Consider the following 14,344-nt stretch of genomic DNA (forward strand, 5'->3'; position numbering starts at 1 on the left):
TCTCCAGTTAAAAGGACCAGGCAATAGGGGATGGGAAAGACCTCAGCCTGAGACCCTGGAGAGCAGCTGTCAAGATGAGTGGATAATATTGACCTTGATGGACCAAGGGTCAGATCCAAGGCATCTTCATTAGGCAGGGGCTATGGCTCAGTGGACGAGCTTCTGCTTTGAAAACAGAATGCAGAAAGTCCCAGGTTCGATCCCCAAGGCACCTTGATCATCTGATTCAGTAAAGGACAACTGTGTGCATGGAATGGCTCAGGGGTAGAGTGTAATTCTGGGGTTTATCAACAGAAGTCTAGTGTCCAGATCACGTGAAGTGATGGTATCGCTTTACTCTGCTCCGGTAAGACCTCACCTGGAGTATTGTATTCAGTTTTGGGCACCACATATTAAGGAGGATAGAGACAAGCTGGAACGGGTCCAGAGGAGGGCGACGAAGATGGTGAGGGGTCTGGAGACCAAGTCCTATGAGGAAAGGTTGAAGGAGCTGGGGATGTTTAGCCTGCAGAGGAGGCGGCTGAGAGGTGATAGGATCACCATCTTCAAGTCCTTGAAGGGCTGTCCTATAGAGGATGGTGTGGAATTGTTTTCTGTGGCCCCAGAAGGTAGGACCAGAACCAATGGGTTGAAATTAAAAGCATTTCCAGCTCAACAGCTCGGGGAGGGACGGTGGCTCAGTGGTAGAGCATCTGCTTGGGAAGCAGAAGGTCCCAGGTTCAATCCCTGGCATCTCCAAAAAAGGGTCCAGGCAAATAGGTGTGAAAAACCTCAGCTTGAGAGAGACCCTGGAGAGCCGCTGCCAGTCTGAGAAGACAATACTGACTTTGATGGAACAAGGGTCTGATTCAGTATAAGGCAGCTTCATATGTTCATAGTCAACATTAGGAAGAACTTCCTGACCGTTAGAGCGGTTTCTCAGTGGAACAGGCTTCCTCAGGAGATGGTGGGCTCTCCTTCCTTGGAGGTTTTTCAACAGAGGCTAGATGGTCATTTGAAACAACGAAGATCCTGTGAATTTAGGGGGAGGTATTTGTGAGTTTCCTGCACTGTGCAGGGGTTAGACTAGATGCCCCCGAAGGTCCCTTCCAATTCTATGATGCTAGGATTCTATGCTATGCTATGATGCTAGGTTTCTATCTGCTTGGCATGCAGAAGGTCCCAGGTTCATTTCCCAGCATCTCCAGTAAAAGGACTGGGTAGTAGGTGATATGAAAGATTTCTGCCTGGGACCCTGGAGAGCCGCTATCCATCTGAGTACAGAATACTGATCTTGATGGACCAAGGGGTCTGATTCAGTTATAAGGCAGCTTCATATTTTTTTCAAACTTCAAACAACTTCATATTTTTTCAAACTTACCTGGCAGGGAAGACACCTTGATCATAAAGGAGGTTTTCCCAGGGTGTGGCTCATCCATTACACTCCGGGTGTGCTGACCCCTGTGATTTCCCCAAATGCAGGAAACTTGACTGCATAATTTGTGGTAGTGGAAAACTGTGTTCGCACTTAGAGAGCCAGTTAGAGGTAGTGGGTAAGTGCACGGACTCTTATCTGCAGAACCGGGTTGGATTCCCCCACTCCTTCACTTGTACCTGCTGGAATGGCCTTGGGTCAGCCAAAGCTCTCTTATCTGGGAGAACCGGGTTTGATTCCCCACTCCTGCACTTGCAGCTGCTGGAATGGCCTTGGGTCAGCCAGAGCTCTCTTATCTGGGAGAACCGGGTTTGAGTCCCCACTCCTCCACTTGCAGCTGCTGGAATGCCTTGGGTCAGCCAGAGCTTTCTTATCTGGGAGAACCGGGTTTGAGTCCCCACTCCTCCACTTGCACCTGCTGGCATGGCCTTGGGTCAGCCAGAGCTCTCTTATCTGGGAGAACCGGGTTTGAGTCCCCACTCCTCCACTTGCACCTGCTGGAATGGCCTTGGGTCAGCCAGAGCTCTCTTATCTGGGAGAACCGGGGTTGATTCCCCACTCCTCTACTTGCACCTGCTAGCATGGCCTTGGGTCAGCCATAGCTCTGGCATAGGTTGTCCTTGAAAGGGCAGCTGCTGTGAGAGCCCTCTCCAGCCCCACCCACCTCACAGGGTGTCTGTTGTGGGGGAGGAAGGTAAAGGAGATTGTGAGCCGCTCTGAGATGCTGAGATTCGGAGTGGAGATTGTGAGCTGCTCTGAGACTCTTCGGAGTGGAGGGTGGGATATAAATCCAATATCTTCTTCTTCTTCTTGTGCTCTCTCATTCCCTTAACATGAGGAAATCAGGCTTCTTCTACCAAACAGTAGAAGGTGTGAGTGAAGATTCATCACACCACGAGAGTCAGATTTCATGACTAGAGCTCAATCCGCTCACCTCTGGCCCAGCTAGGGCTCGTTGTAATTCATCACCGTCTCTTCCTGCAGCTCTCACAACACTGCCCCTTCCAATCCAGGTGCAAATGCGAAGACCGGGGCCTTTAGCAATCGACCAACATCAAAGGTGGCATCACCTTCTATCCCCTTTAACGGGATGTGATACGCTGGAGAGAGATGCAGAGAACTGGAAGGAGCTGGTTGCCTCTCACTTGAGCCCTGATCAAAGAGGAAACTCATTGGTTTTGCTCCAACAATGTTCCACTGACCCTCCCTTTACACGCAGTTGTATTTTGCTCAGGGTTTTTTTTTTTTTTGGTAACAGGAACTCCTTTGCCTATGAGGCCACACACCCCTGATGTAGCCAGTCCTCCAAGAGCTTACAGGGCCAGTTTAGTGTAGTTGCAAAGTGCGCAGATTCTTATCTGGGAGAACAGAGTTTGATTCCCCCACTCCTCCACTTGCATCTGCTGGAATGGCCTTGGGTCAGCCAGAGCTATCGCAGGAGTTGTCCTGGAAAGAGCCGCTTCTGGGAGGCTCTTTCAGCCTCACCCACCTCACAGGGTGTCTGTTGTGGGGGAGGAAGATAAAGGAGATTGTGAGCTGCTCTGAGATTCAGAGTGGAGGGCAGGATACAAACCCAATATCTTCTTCTTCTTCATACAGGGTCTACTGTAAGCTCCAGGAGAATTGGCTACATCCAGGGGTGTGTGGCCTAATATGCAACGGAGTTCCAGTTTGGTGTAGTGGTTAAGTGTGCGGACTCTTATCTGGGAGATCTGGATTTTATTCCCCACTCATCCACTTGCAGCTGCTGGAATGGCCTCGGGTCAGCCATAGCTCTCGCAGGAGTTGTCCTTGAAAGGGCAGCTTCTGTCAGAGCTCTCTCAGCCCCACCCACCTCACAGGGTGTCTGTTGTGGGGGGGGGAGAAGATATGGGAGACTGTAAGCCGCTCTGAGTCTCTGATTCAGAGAGAAAGGCGGGGTATAAATCTGCAGTCTTCTTCTTCCTGCTACAAAAAAAAGCCCTATCAGGGCTATCCAGGCAGCAACAGCTGTGTTCCTTGAACACACACGAAGCTATCTTATATTGAACCAGACCTGTGGCCCATCACAGTCAGTCTTGTCTACTCAGACTGGCAGCAGCTCTCCAGGGTCTCAGGCTGAGTTCGTTCATATCACCAACTGCCAGATCGTTTTAGCAGTAGATGCCGGGGATTGATCCTCAGATGTCCTGCATGGGAAGCAGATGTTCTCCCAACTGAGCCGTGGCCCCTTCCGCCCGCTTTAGTCTCTCTTTCTTCCATATGTGAGAGGCACAGAGACTTGCACGGATCCCAGACACTTCCTGAGAAAGATGCATTGTGGAAGAAGGCCCGCAGCCCAGCGTCTCTTGTCGGACTCGTTCTGAGGGATTGCTTCCCAGGTCTTCACACTGCGGCAAGTGAATTCCCAGCCATGTGCTGGCTCCTCTGAAACATCTGTTCTCTACAGAGATTTTTTTTTAAACCTTAAAAATCAACTTCACATGAAATTATCAGACCCTTGGTCCATCGAAATCATAATTGTCTACTGAAAGCATCTCTCCGGGGTCTCTGGATGAGGTCTTTCCCATCACCTACTGCTTGGTCCTTTTAACCGGAGATGCTGGGGATTGAACCTGGGACCTTCTGCAAGCTGAGCAGATGCTCTGCCACTGAGCCACAGCCCCACTTCATGGCTCCCCAATGTCTCAGGTGGAGGACTTTCTCATCACCTACTGCCAGGTCCTTTTAATTGAAGACACCGGGGATTGAACCTGGGACCATCTGAATGCCAAGCAGAGGCTCTACCACTGAGCTACAGCCCTACTTAATGGCTCTCCAGGGTCTCAGGCTGAGGTCTTTCCCATCACCTACTGCCTGGTCCTTTTAACTGGAGAAGCTGGGGATGGAACCTGGGACCTTCTGCATGCTGAGCAGAGGCTCTGCCACTGAGCCAAAGCCCCACTTCATGGCTCTCCAGGGTCTCAGGCTGAGGTCTTTCCCATCACCTCCTACCTGGTCCTTTTAACTGGAGATGCCGGGGATTGAATCTGGGACCTTCTGCATGCTGAGCAGAGGCTCTGCCACTGAGCCACAGCCCCACTTCATGGCTCCCCAGGGTCTCAGATGGAGGTCTTTCTCATCATCTACTGCTAGGTCCTTTTAATTGGAGACACCGGGGATTGAACCTGGGACTTTCTGCATGCCAAGCAGGTGCTCCACCACTGAGCCACAGCCTCTCCTACATTGGAAGTTCATGATAAATACTGGGCTGTCTCCATAAAAAAAAGTTAAGCCTGTCAGAAACAGGAGAGGCAGGACCAAATTAAACATCTTGGTTTAAGGTATGTAGAGGGTAGAGCGAGCATCACAGGCCCAGACAGAGTGCTCCATCTATATTTGTGACTCAAAGCTACTAATGGACCACTGCTCCAGATGTTCATCCAGTCTCCAGGCTGCAGAGGAATTGCTGCTAGTGCCATCAAATTGCAGTCAGTTTATATCCATCCTGTAAGGTTTTTGAGAGGACACAGAGGTACCTGGTTTTTGGCCACTGTATGAAACAAAGTATTAGACTGGATGGGCCACTGGCCCAATCCAGCATGGCTTCTCTTATGTTCTCATTGCCCTGCTGGTATGCCTCCTGGTGGCACCTGGTTTTTGGCTACTGTGTTACACAAGCTGTTGGACTGGATTGGCCATTGGTCTGATCCAACATGGCTTCTCTTATGTTCTTATGTCTTGAGCAGTGATGCTCTGTATGCTCTTGAACAATTCCGCAGGGCCTGCAAGACCTTCCTCTTCGCTGACGAAGAAAGAAATTGCTAATGATTACCGCCATCATAAAAGAACAAATAGCATTAGCACTTTTATCAATTTAATTAATTAATTTTAAACATATCAAGAATTTTTAATGTTAATGTTTAATGTTTAATGTTAAATGTAACCTTGTCTTTTGTATAATGGAATTTGAATGATCTTGTTGGCCGCCCTGAGCCTGCTCCGGCGGGGAGGGCGGGATATAAATAAAATTATCTATCTATCTATCTATCTATCTATCTATCTATCTATCTATCTATCTATCTATCTATCTATCTATCTATCTATCTATCTATCTATCTATCTATCTATTACTGATGCTTGAGTGGGGGGGGGGAAGGTGGGAGGGCTTCTAGAGTTCTGGCCCTAATGGAGGGCATCCTGATGGAACCTGGTTTTTGGCCACTGTGTGACACCGAGTGTTGGACTGGATGGGCCACTGGCCTGATCCAACATGGCTTCTCTTATGTTCTTATGTGACACAGAGTGTTGGACTGGATGGGCCATTGGCCTTATCCAACATGGCTTCTCTTATGTTCTTATGTGACACAGAGTGTTGGACTGGAGGGGCCACTGGCCTGATCCAACATGGCTTCTCTTATGTTCTTATGTGACACAGAGTGTTGGACTGGATGGGCCATTGGCCTTATCCAACATGGCTTCTCTTATGTTCTTATGTGACACAGAGTGTTGGACTGGAGGGGCCACTGGCCTGATCCAACATGGCTTCTCTTATGTTCTTATGTGACACAGAGTGTTGGACTGGAGGGGCCACTGGCCTGATCCAACATGGCTTCTCTTATGTTCTTATGTGACACAGAGTGTTGGACTGGAGGGGCCACTGACCTGATCCAACATGGCTTCTCTTATGTTCTTAGAGGTGGTTTGCCATTGCCTGCCTCTTTGTAGTGACCCTGGACTTCCTTGGTGGTCTGCCATCCAAAGACTAAACAAAGCCAAGCCTGCTTAACTAGAGAGTTCACTACATACAATTCAAAGATCTCTGGTAAAAGAACCAGAGTGGTGTAGTGGTTAGAGTGTCATGTTAGGACTGGGGAGGACTGGATTCAAGTCTTGTTCCCAAGCTCTTTTGAAGAAGGATGAGACAAGACATATAAGACAGATGGACAGAGTTCAGAAAATACAAGACCCTACCTGAGATTCTGGAGAGCTGCTGGCAGTCAACTACTGACCTATATCCTTGATGCTTGGGGGGGCACGGTGGGAGGGCTTATGGAGTTCTGGCCCAACTGGTGGACCTCCGGATGGCCCCTGGGTTTTAGCTGCTGTGTGACATACAGTGTTGGACTGGATGGGCCATTGGCCTGATCCAACATGGCTTCTCTAATGTTCTTATGTCTGGGGCAGTAATGCTCTGTCTTCTTATGCTTGGGGGTCGATCATGGGAGGGCTTCTGGAGGCCACCATCGTGGACCTCCTAATAGCACCTGGGTTTTTTGGCCACTGTGTGACAGAGTGTTGGACAGGATGGGCCACTGGCCTGATCCAACATGGCTTCTCTTATGTTCTTATGTGACACAGAGTGTTGGACTGGATGGGCCATTGGCCTGATCCAACATGGCATCTCTTATGTTCTTATGTGACACAGAGTGTTGGACTGGATGGGCCACTGGCCTGATCCAACATGGCTTCTCTTATGTTCTTATAGAGAGCCAGTTTGGGGTAGTGGTTAAGTGTGCAGACTCTTATCTGGGAGAACCGGGTTTGATTCCCCACTCCTCCACTTGCACCTGCTGGAATGGCCTTGGGTTAGCCATAGCCCTGGCAGAGGTTGTCCTTGAAAGGGCAGCTGCTGTGAGAGCCCTCTCCAGCCCCACCCACCTCACAGGGTGTCTGTTGTGGGGGAGGAAGGTAAAGGAGATTGTTATGGTCCTGCTGGTGGACCTCCTGATGGAACCTGGGTTTTGGCCACTGTGTGACACAGAGTGTTGGACTGGAAGGGCCATTGGCCTGATCCAACATGGCTTCTCTTATGTTCTTATGTGACACAGACTGTTGGACTGGATGGGCCATTGGCGTGATCCAACATGGCATCTCTTATGTTCTTATGTGACACAGAGTGTTGGACTGGATGGGCCTTTGGCCTGATTCAACATGGCTTCTCTTATGTTCTTATGTGACACAGAGTGTTGACTGGATGGGCCATTGGTGTGATCCAACATGGCATCTCTTATGTTCTTATGTGACACAGAGTGTTGGACTGGATGGGCCTTTGGCCTGATTCAACATGGCTTCTCTTCTGTTCTTATGTGACACAGAGTGTTGGAATGGATGGGCCATTGGCCTGATCCAACATGGCTTCTTATGTCTGGGGCAGTGATTCTCTGTCTTCTTTAGTGCTTGGGAAAGCACAATGGGAGGACTTCTGGAATCCTGGTCCTGCTGGTAGACCTCCTGACAGCACCTTGTGTTTTTTTGGCCACTATGTGACACAGATGTTGGACCAGATGGAGCAATAGGTTCTTATGACCTTGATAGACCAATGATTCAGTTGTGTGTGTGTGTTCATACTGGATAGTTAGTTTTCTTGGGTGGAAAACCCCAGATGAGTTTTATTATCCCCTCCGGGATTACGTGTATCTGGGGCCACGCCTGCTCATGGCATGGTAGGGGCATGGCCTGGCCAGCCACGGAGGAGGATACAACCAGGAGCCAGTCTGGGCCGCCCTCCTCCTGCCGTTCCAAGCTGTCCGGTCACGTGGACCAGCCGGGAGAAAGTTCTGAGCACTTCCCGACATGCTGCCTGTTGCCATGGCAACCGCTCTCTCAGCATCCCAGGGCCGGCCGGCCATCCTGCGGTACGTCTGTCTCACTTTATCAAGCCGGCGGGGTGGGGAACAGCCAAGCAAAGTGCGTGGAGGGGACACGCAAGGGCTTTGGTTTCCCGGGCACGTCTGGGCGAGCGCTGCCAGCTGGGATAACCCAGCGGGCGCCGGTTTCCACTTTGTTGCGACGCAGTGCAAAATAGAGAGCATTTCTCTTTTTTCTCCAAGCTGGGTTCTGCAGAAGTCAGTCGCCCCTACAGCTGCAGAGATGGAGTTAAAGAGAGAGAGAGAGAGAGAGAGAGAGAGAGAGAGAGAGAGAGAGAGAGAAGAAGCTCAACAATGTGTCTGAATATAAATAAAGCTGTTCAGAAAGCAAAAGCAGTGCCTTGTGGGGGGGGGGGGGGAAGGCTCAGGATTCTGTCTCCAACTGGCTGAGAATGTTAACATTTCCTATGAATTAGAACTCAAAGATACGATTATACTCGAGACTGTCTTATTGGTCACACAGGGTGAGGAATGCCAGGGGTGGGGAAAACAGAAGGACATCTGATTGTTTGTTCCTCCTCTCCGCTAGGAAACGTCAACAAAGAGGTCAGCAGGGATCTATTGGGTTAAACGTAAGAAATAGATATCGTCGGCCTTCAAGCACAGAAGCTTTTTTTGCAGGATCTCTGATCCTCCACATCTCCCGGCTAAGGGGAAGACGCTGTTCGAACAAATGACAAAGACGATCTGACTCCAACGGTAATGCGAGAAAGAAATTTTACTCACAAAAATAGAAGCACGTCTTGTAGAACATATTCATGAAGGTAGTAGCAGCAGTACTACCTTGCCTTAGCAGTAGTCTGTGCGAAAAGGATCTAGGGGTCTTAGCGGATCATGCGCTGAACATGAGTCAACAGTGTGATGCGATGGCTAAAAAGGCAAATGCAATTTTGGGCTGTATGCACAGAAGTATAGTGTCCAGATCACGTGAAGTGATGGTATCGCTTTACTTTGCTCTGGTTAGACCTCACCTGGAGTATTGTGTTCAGTTTTGGGCACCATATTTTAAGAAGGATCTAGACAAGCTGGAGCGGGTCCAGAGGAGGGCAACAAAGATGGTGAGGCGTCTGGAGACCAAGTCCTGTGAGGAAAGGTTGAAGGAGCTGGGGATGTTTAGCCTGGAGAGGAGGCAGCTGAGAGGTGATAGGATCACCATCTTCAAATACTTGAAGGGCTGTCATCTAGAGGAGGGTGTAGAATTGTTTTCTGTGGCCCCAGAAGGTCAGACCAGAACCAGTGGGTTGAAATTAAATCAAAAGAGTTTCTGGCTCAACATTAGGAAGAACCTCCTGACCGTTAGCGCGATTCCTCAGTGGAACAGGCTTCCTCGGGAGGTGGTGGGCTCTCCTTCCTTGGAGGTTTTTCAGCGGAGGCTAGATGGCCATCTGACAGCGATGAAGATCCTGTGAATTTAGGGGGAAATGTTTGTGAGTTTCCTGCATTGAGCACTTGTGTATCTGGGGCCATGTCTGCTTGTGACATGGTACGGGCGTGGACTGGCCAGCTTACCACTCTGCGTCATGGGGCTGTTTGGGAAACCCTGGGCTATAGGGCTTCTTAAACTCCCATTTGGTTCCAGACTAGAGCTTGCTGTACCCAGCCCTCATTGTGAGCTAGCCATGGTCCTGAAATTTGGATTTCCTGGCCAACTCACACCTTTCCAGGATACAGACACAGACAACAACTTGAAGCAGATAAATAAGGTGACTGAGCCTTCCTTTCTTCAAGATCCATGTGCCTTAAGAGATGGGACTCAAAAGAGTAAACAATCATGATCTTAAAGGATTGGTGTAATGATGGCCACAGGACTAAACAGCTTAAAAATAAAAGGGCGATTAGACATATTCATGGAGGATCGGTCTGTTGGCTTCTACCTATGGTAACTGAGGGGAACCTCCACATTCAGAAGCATGAAACCTCTGGATCCCAGAGCCAGGAGGCAACATCAGAGGAAGGCCTCAGCTTCTATGCCCTGTTGTTGGCCCTCCAGAGGAACTGGTTGGCCACTGTGTGAGACAGGAGGCTGGACTAGATGGACCCTCACTGGTCTGACCCAGCAGGGCTCTTCTGATGTTCTTATGAAGACCTTGGCCTCTGTGACCTATTTGTTGGATCTCCTGAGGAACTATCTGGCCACTGTCTGAGACAGGAAGCTTGGCTATAGGGACCCTCACTGGTTTAATCCAGCAGGGCTCTTCTGAAGTTCTTATGAAGGCCTCAGCCTCTCTGCCCTGTTGTTGGACCTCCTGAGGAACTGGCTGGCCACTGTGTGAGACAGGAGGCTGGACTAGATGGAACGTCACTGGCCTGATCCAGCAGGGCTCTTCTGATGTTCTTATGAGGGCCTCGGCCTCTCTGCCCTGTTGTTGGCCCTTCAGAGGAATTGGCTGGCCACTGTGAGACAGGAGGCTGGACTAGATGAACCACTGACCTGACCCAGCAGAGCTCTTCTGATGCTCTTATGAAGACCTTGGCCTCTGTGACCTATTTGTTGGACCTCCTGAGGAACTATCTGGCCACTGTCTGAGACAGGAAGCTTGGCTATAGGGACCCTCACTGGTTTAATCCAGCAGGGCTCTTCTGAAGTTCTTATGAAGGCCTCAGCCTCTCTGCCCTGTTGTTGGACCTCCTGAGGAACTGGCTGGCCACTGTGTGAGACAGGAGGCTGGACTAGATGGAACCTCACTGGCCTGATCCAGCAGGGTTCTTCTGATGTTCTTATGAAGGCCTCAGCCTCTCTGCCCTGTTGTTGGCCCTCCAAAGGGACTGGTTGGCCACAATGTGGAACAGAGTGCTGGGCTAGATGAACCTCACTGGTCTGATCCAGCAGGACTCTTCTGATGTTCTTATGAAGGTCTCAGCCTCTCTGCCTTGTTGTTGGCCCTCCAGAGGAACTGGTTGACTGCTGTGTGAGACAGGAGGCTGGACTAGATGGACCCTCACTGGACTGATCCAGCAGGGCTCTTCTGATGTTCTTATGAAAGCCTCAGCCTCTCTGCCCTGTTGTTGGCCCTCCAGAGGGACTGTTTGGCCACTGTGTGGAACAGGGTGCTGGGCTAGATGGACCCTCACTGACCTGATCCAGCAGGGCTCTTCTGATGTTCTTATGAAGGCCTCGGCCTCTCTGCCCTGTTGTTGGCCCTTCAGAGGAATTGGCTGGCGACTGTGAGACAGGAGGCTGGACTAGATGAACCACTGACCTGACCCAGCAGAGCTCTTCTGATGCTCTTATGAAGACCTTGGCCTCTTTGACCTATTTGTTGGACCTCCTGAGGAACTATCTGGCCACTGTCTGAGACAGGAAGCTTGGCTATAGGGACCCTCACTGGTTTAATCCAGCAGGGCTCTTCTGAAGTTCTTATGAAGGCCTCAGCCTCTCTGCCCTGTTGTTGGACCTCCTGAGGAACTGGCTGGCCACTGTGTGAGACAGGAGGCTGGACTGGATGGACCGTCACTGGCCTGATCCAGCAGGGTTCTTCTGATGTTCTTATGAAGGCCTCAGCCTCTCTGCCCTGTTGTTGGCCCTCCAGAGGAACTGGCTGGCCACTGAGTGGAGAGGATGCTGCACCAGATGGGCTGTTGGTTTGATCCAGCAGGGCTCTTCTTACATTCTCCTGGTGGTGGTGGAAGGAGTAACAATGGAGGAAAGAAGGTAGCACAAAAAAGCCCAAACCCACACCACTGAATAGTGTGCTGAATGCTTTGTGGCCACCTCTTGACAAAATTAAGAAAGAAAGAGCTGTAGGGCTGCTCATCGCATTTTGCTCCTCCTCACGAGGAGTAAAACCAGAAGTCCTTTGGCCAAAAAATACATGAGAATGCGGTCGCTTTGCACTATTTAAGCCAGGGGCGGCCAAACTGTGCCTCGGGAGCCACATGTGGCTCTTTCACTCATTTTGTGTGGCTCTTGAAGCCTCCACCACCCCATTGGCCAGCTTGGAGAAAGCAGTGGTCTCTTTAAATCACTTCCACAAGCCGAGCCAACCAGCTGCTTCGAGAATACATTAAAGTTAAAGTGCTTTCTTTCCACCTCTCTTCCTTCCACCCCATCTATTCTCTCCTTCCCTCCCTCCCTTCCTTCCCCATTGCTCCACTTGCAGCTGCTGGGATGGCTTTGGGTTAGCCATAGCTATCACAGGAGTTGTCCTTGAAAGGGCAGTTGCTGTGAGAGCTCTCTCAGCCCCACCCACCTCACAGGGTGTCTGTTCTGGGGGGAGAAGATATAGGAGATTGTAAGCCACACCGAGTCTCTGATTCAGAGAAAAGGGTGGGATATAAATCTGCCATCTTCTTCTTCATCTCCTTCCCTCCCTCCCTCCTTCCTTCCTTCCTTCCTTCCTTCCTTCCTTCCTTCCTTCCTTCCTTCCTTCCTTCCTTCCTTCCTTCCTTCCTTCCTTCCTTCTTTCCTTCTTTCCTGTATTGTGGCTCTCACGCATTTGATATGGCTCTTATGTTAGTTGTTTGGCCCCACCCACCTCACAGGGTGTCTGTTCTGGGGGGAGAAGATATAGGAGATTGTAATCCACACCGAGTCTCTGATTCAGAGAAAAGGGTGGGATATAAATCTGCCATCTTCTTCTTCATCTCTTTCCTTCCCTCCCTCCCTCCTTCCTTCCTTGCCTCCCTCCCTCCTTCCTTCTTTCCCTCCCTCCTTCCCTCCTTCCCCACTCCTCCACTTGCAGCTGCCAGAATGGCTTTGGGTTAGCCATAGCTATCGCAGGAGTCATCTTTGAAAGGGCAGCTGCTGGGAGAACCCTCTCAGCCCCACCCACCTCACAGGGTGTCTGTTGTGGGGGGAGAAGATAAAAGGAGATTGTGAGCCGCTCTGAGTTTCTGATTCAGAGAAAAGAATGGGGTATAAATCTGCCATCTTCTTCTTCATCTCCTTCCCTCCCTCCTTCCCTCCCTCCCTCCTTCCTTCCTTCCTTCCTTCCTTCCTTCCTTCCTTCCTTCCTTCCTTCCTTCCTTCCTTCCTTCCTTCCTTCCTTCCTTCCTTCCTTCCTTCCTGTATTGTGGCTCTCACGCATTTGATATGGCTCTTATGTTAGTTGTTTGGCCACCCCTGATTTAGACACATCACAGAATTCAGCCTTGATTAGCACAGAACTCTTTTGTGGCAGCGCTTGGATCGTATCCTTCCTACGTAGGCCTGACCCAGTGGAATCTCTGGGCATTTCCCAAACTCCCCATGACAGGCTATTGCCATGGGGAGCCCGATGCTCTGGTTTGATCTTAATCATTCTAATGGGCTCCTTGGAATCCCGTCCTTGGCTAATAACCCAGCCAGGTCAGACCAAATGGGGAGAAATGGTACAGAGGCACTAAAAACGCTTTTATTGCACAACGTCAGGACGGAAAGGACACGGCAAAGGTCAGAGAAACAAGAGGAGCCACGGCATAAATAGTTGTCGGGCTGGCTGGAAGCCATCAGCCGGGGTGAGTCGCATTAGCAGTGCCCACGACGTCAGGAAATGTGGGGAAGCGGAGGGGAACCAGCAAGGCCTGAGGGGGTTAGAAGGAAACGAAGCGCTCGCCACCGTCAGGACTGAAAACCAGCCACACAAACAGCCGCATGTTAAATCAGTGAACTGTACTGAAGAGCTGTCCTGAACAAACACCTGGTCACTGAACGCCTTTCTCATCATTCATCATCAGCTGCTTTGAGAGCCAGTTGGTGTAGTGGTGAAATCCATGGACTCTTATCTGGGAGAACCGGGTTTGATTCCCCACTCCTCCACTTGCAGCTGCTGGAATGGCCTTGGGTCAGTCATAGCTCTGGCAGAGGTTGTCCTTGAAAGGGCAGCTGCTGTGAGAGCTCTCTCAGCCCCACCTACGTCACAGGGTGTCTGTTGAAGGCGAAGAAGGTAAAGGAGATTGTGAGCTGCTCTGAGACTCTGAGATTCAGAGTGTAGGGTGGGGTATAAATCCAAAATCTTCTTCTTTTAAACCAAAGTCTGTAGGGAAGGAGGAAGAGAGACAGCCACGGAATCAGTGGGTTACATCAAGGAACCTCATAAGAACATAAGAGAAGCCATGTTGGATCATAAGAGAAGCCATGTTGGATCAGGCCAATGGCCCATCCAGTCCAACACTCTGTGTCACATAAGAACATAAGAGAAGCCATGTTGGATCAGGCCAATGGCCCATCCAGTCCACCACTCTGTGTCACATAAGAACATAAGAGAAGCCATGTTGGATCAGGGCAGTGGCCCATCCAGTCCAACACTCTGTGTCACAAAAGAACTTAAGAGAAGCCATGTTGGATCAGGCCAATGGCCCATCCAGTCCAACACTCTGTGTCACAGAAGAACATAAGAGAAGC

At 50.3% G+C, this 14,344-nt stretch overlaps 1 non-coding gene across 1 annotated transcript; it reads left to right on the forward strand.

The window, feature by feature from the left end:
* The first annotated feature begins 1,352 nt into the window (after nucleotides 1-1,352).
* On the forward strand, nucleotides 1,353-1,511 carry LOC132576709 (U1 spliceosomal RNA). Its single transcript, XR_009555770.1, has one exon. It is a non-coding gene; the product is annotated as a U1 spliceosomal RNA (small nuclear RNA).
* Nucleotides 1,512-14,344: the final 12,833 nt, after the last annotated feature.

Source organism: Heteronotia binoei, chromosome 8 (genome assembly GCF_032191835.1).
Source record: "Heteronotia binoei isolate CCM8104 ecotype False Entrance Well chromosome 8, APGP_CSIRO_Hbin_v1, whole genome shotgun sequence".
Classification (NCBI taxonomy): domain Eukaryota; kingdom Metazoa; phylum Chordata; class Lepidosauria; order Squamata; family Gekkonidae; genus Heteronotia; species Heteronotia binoei.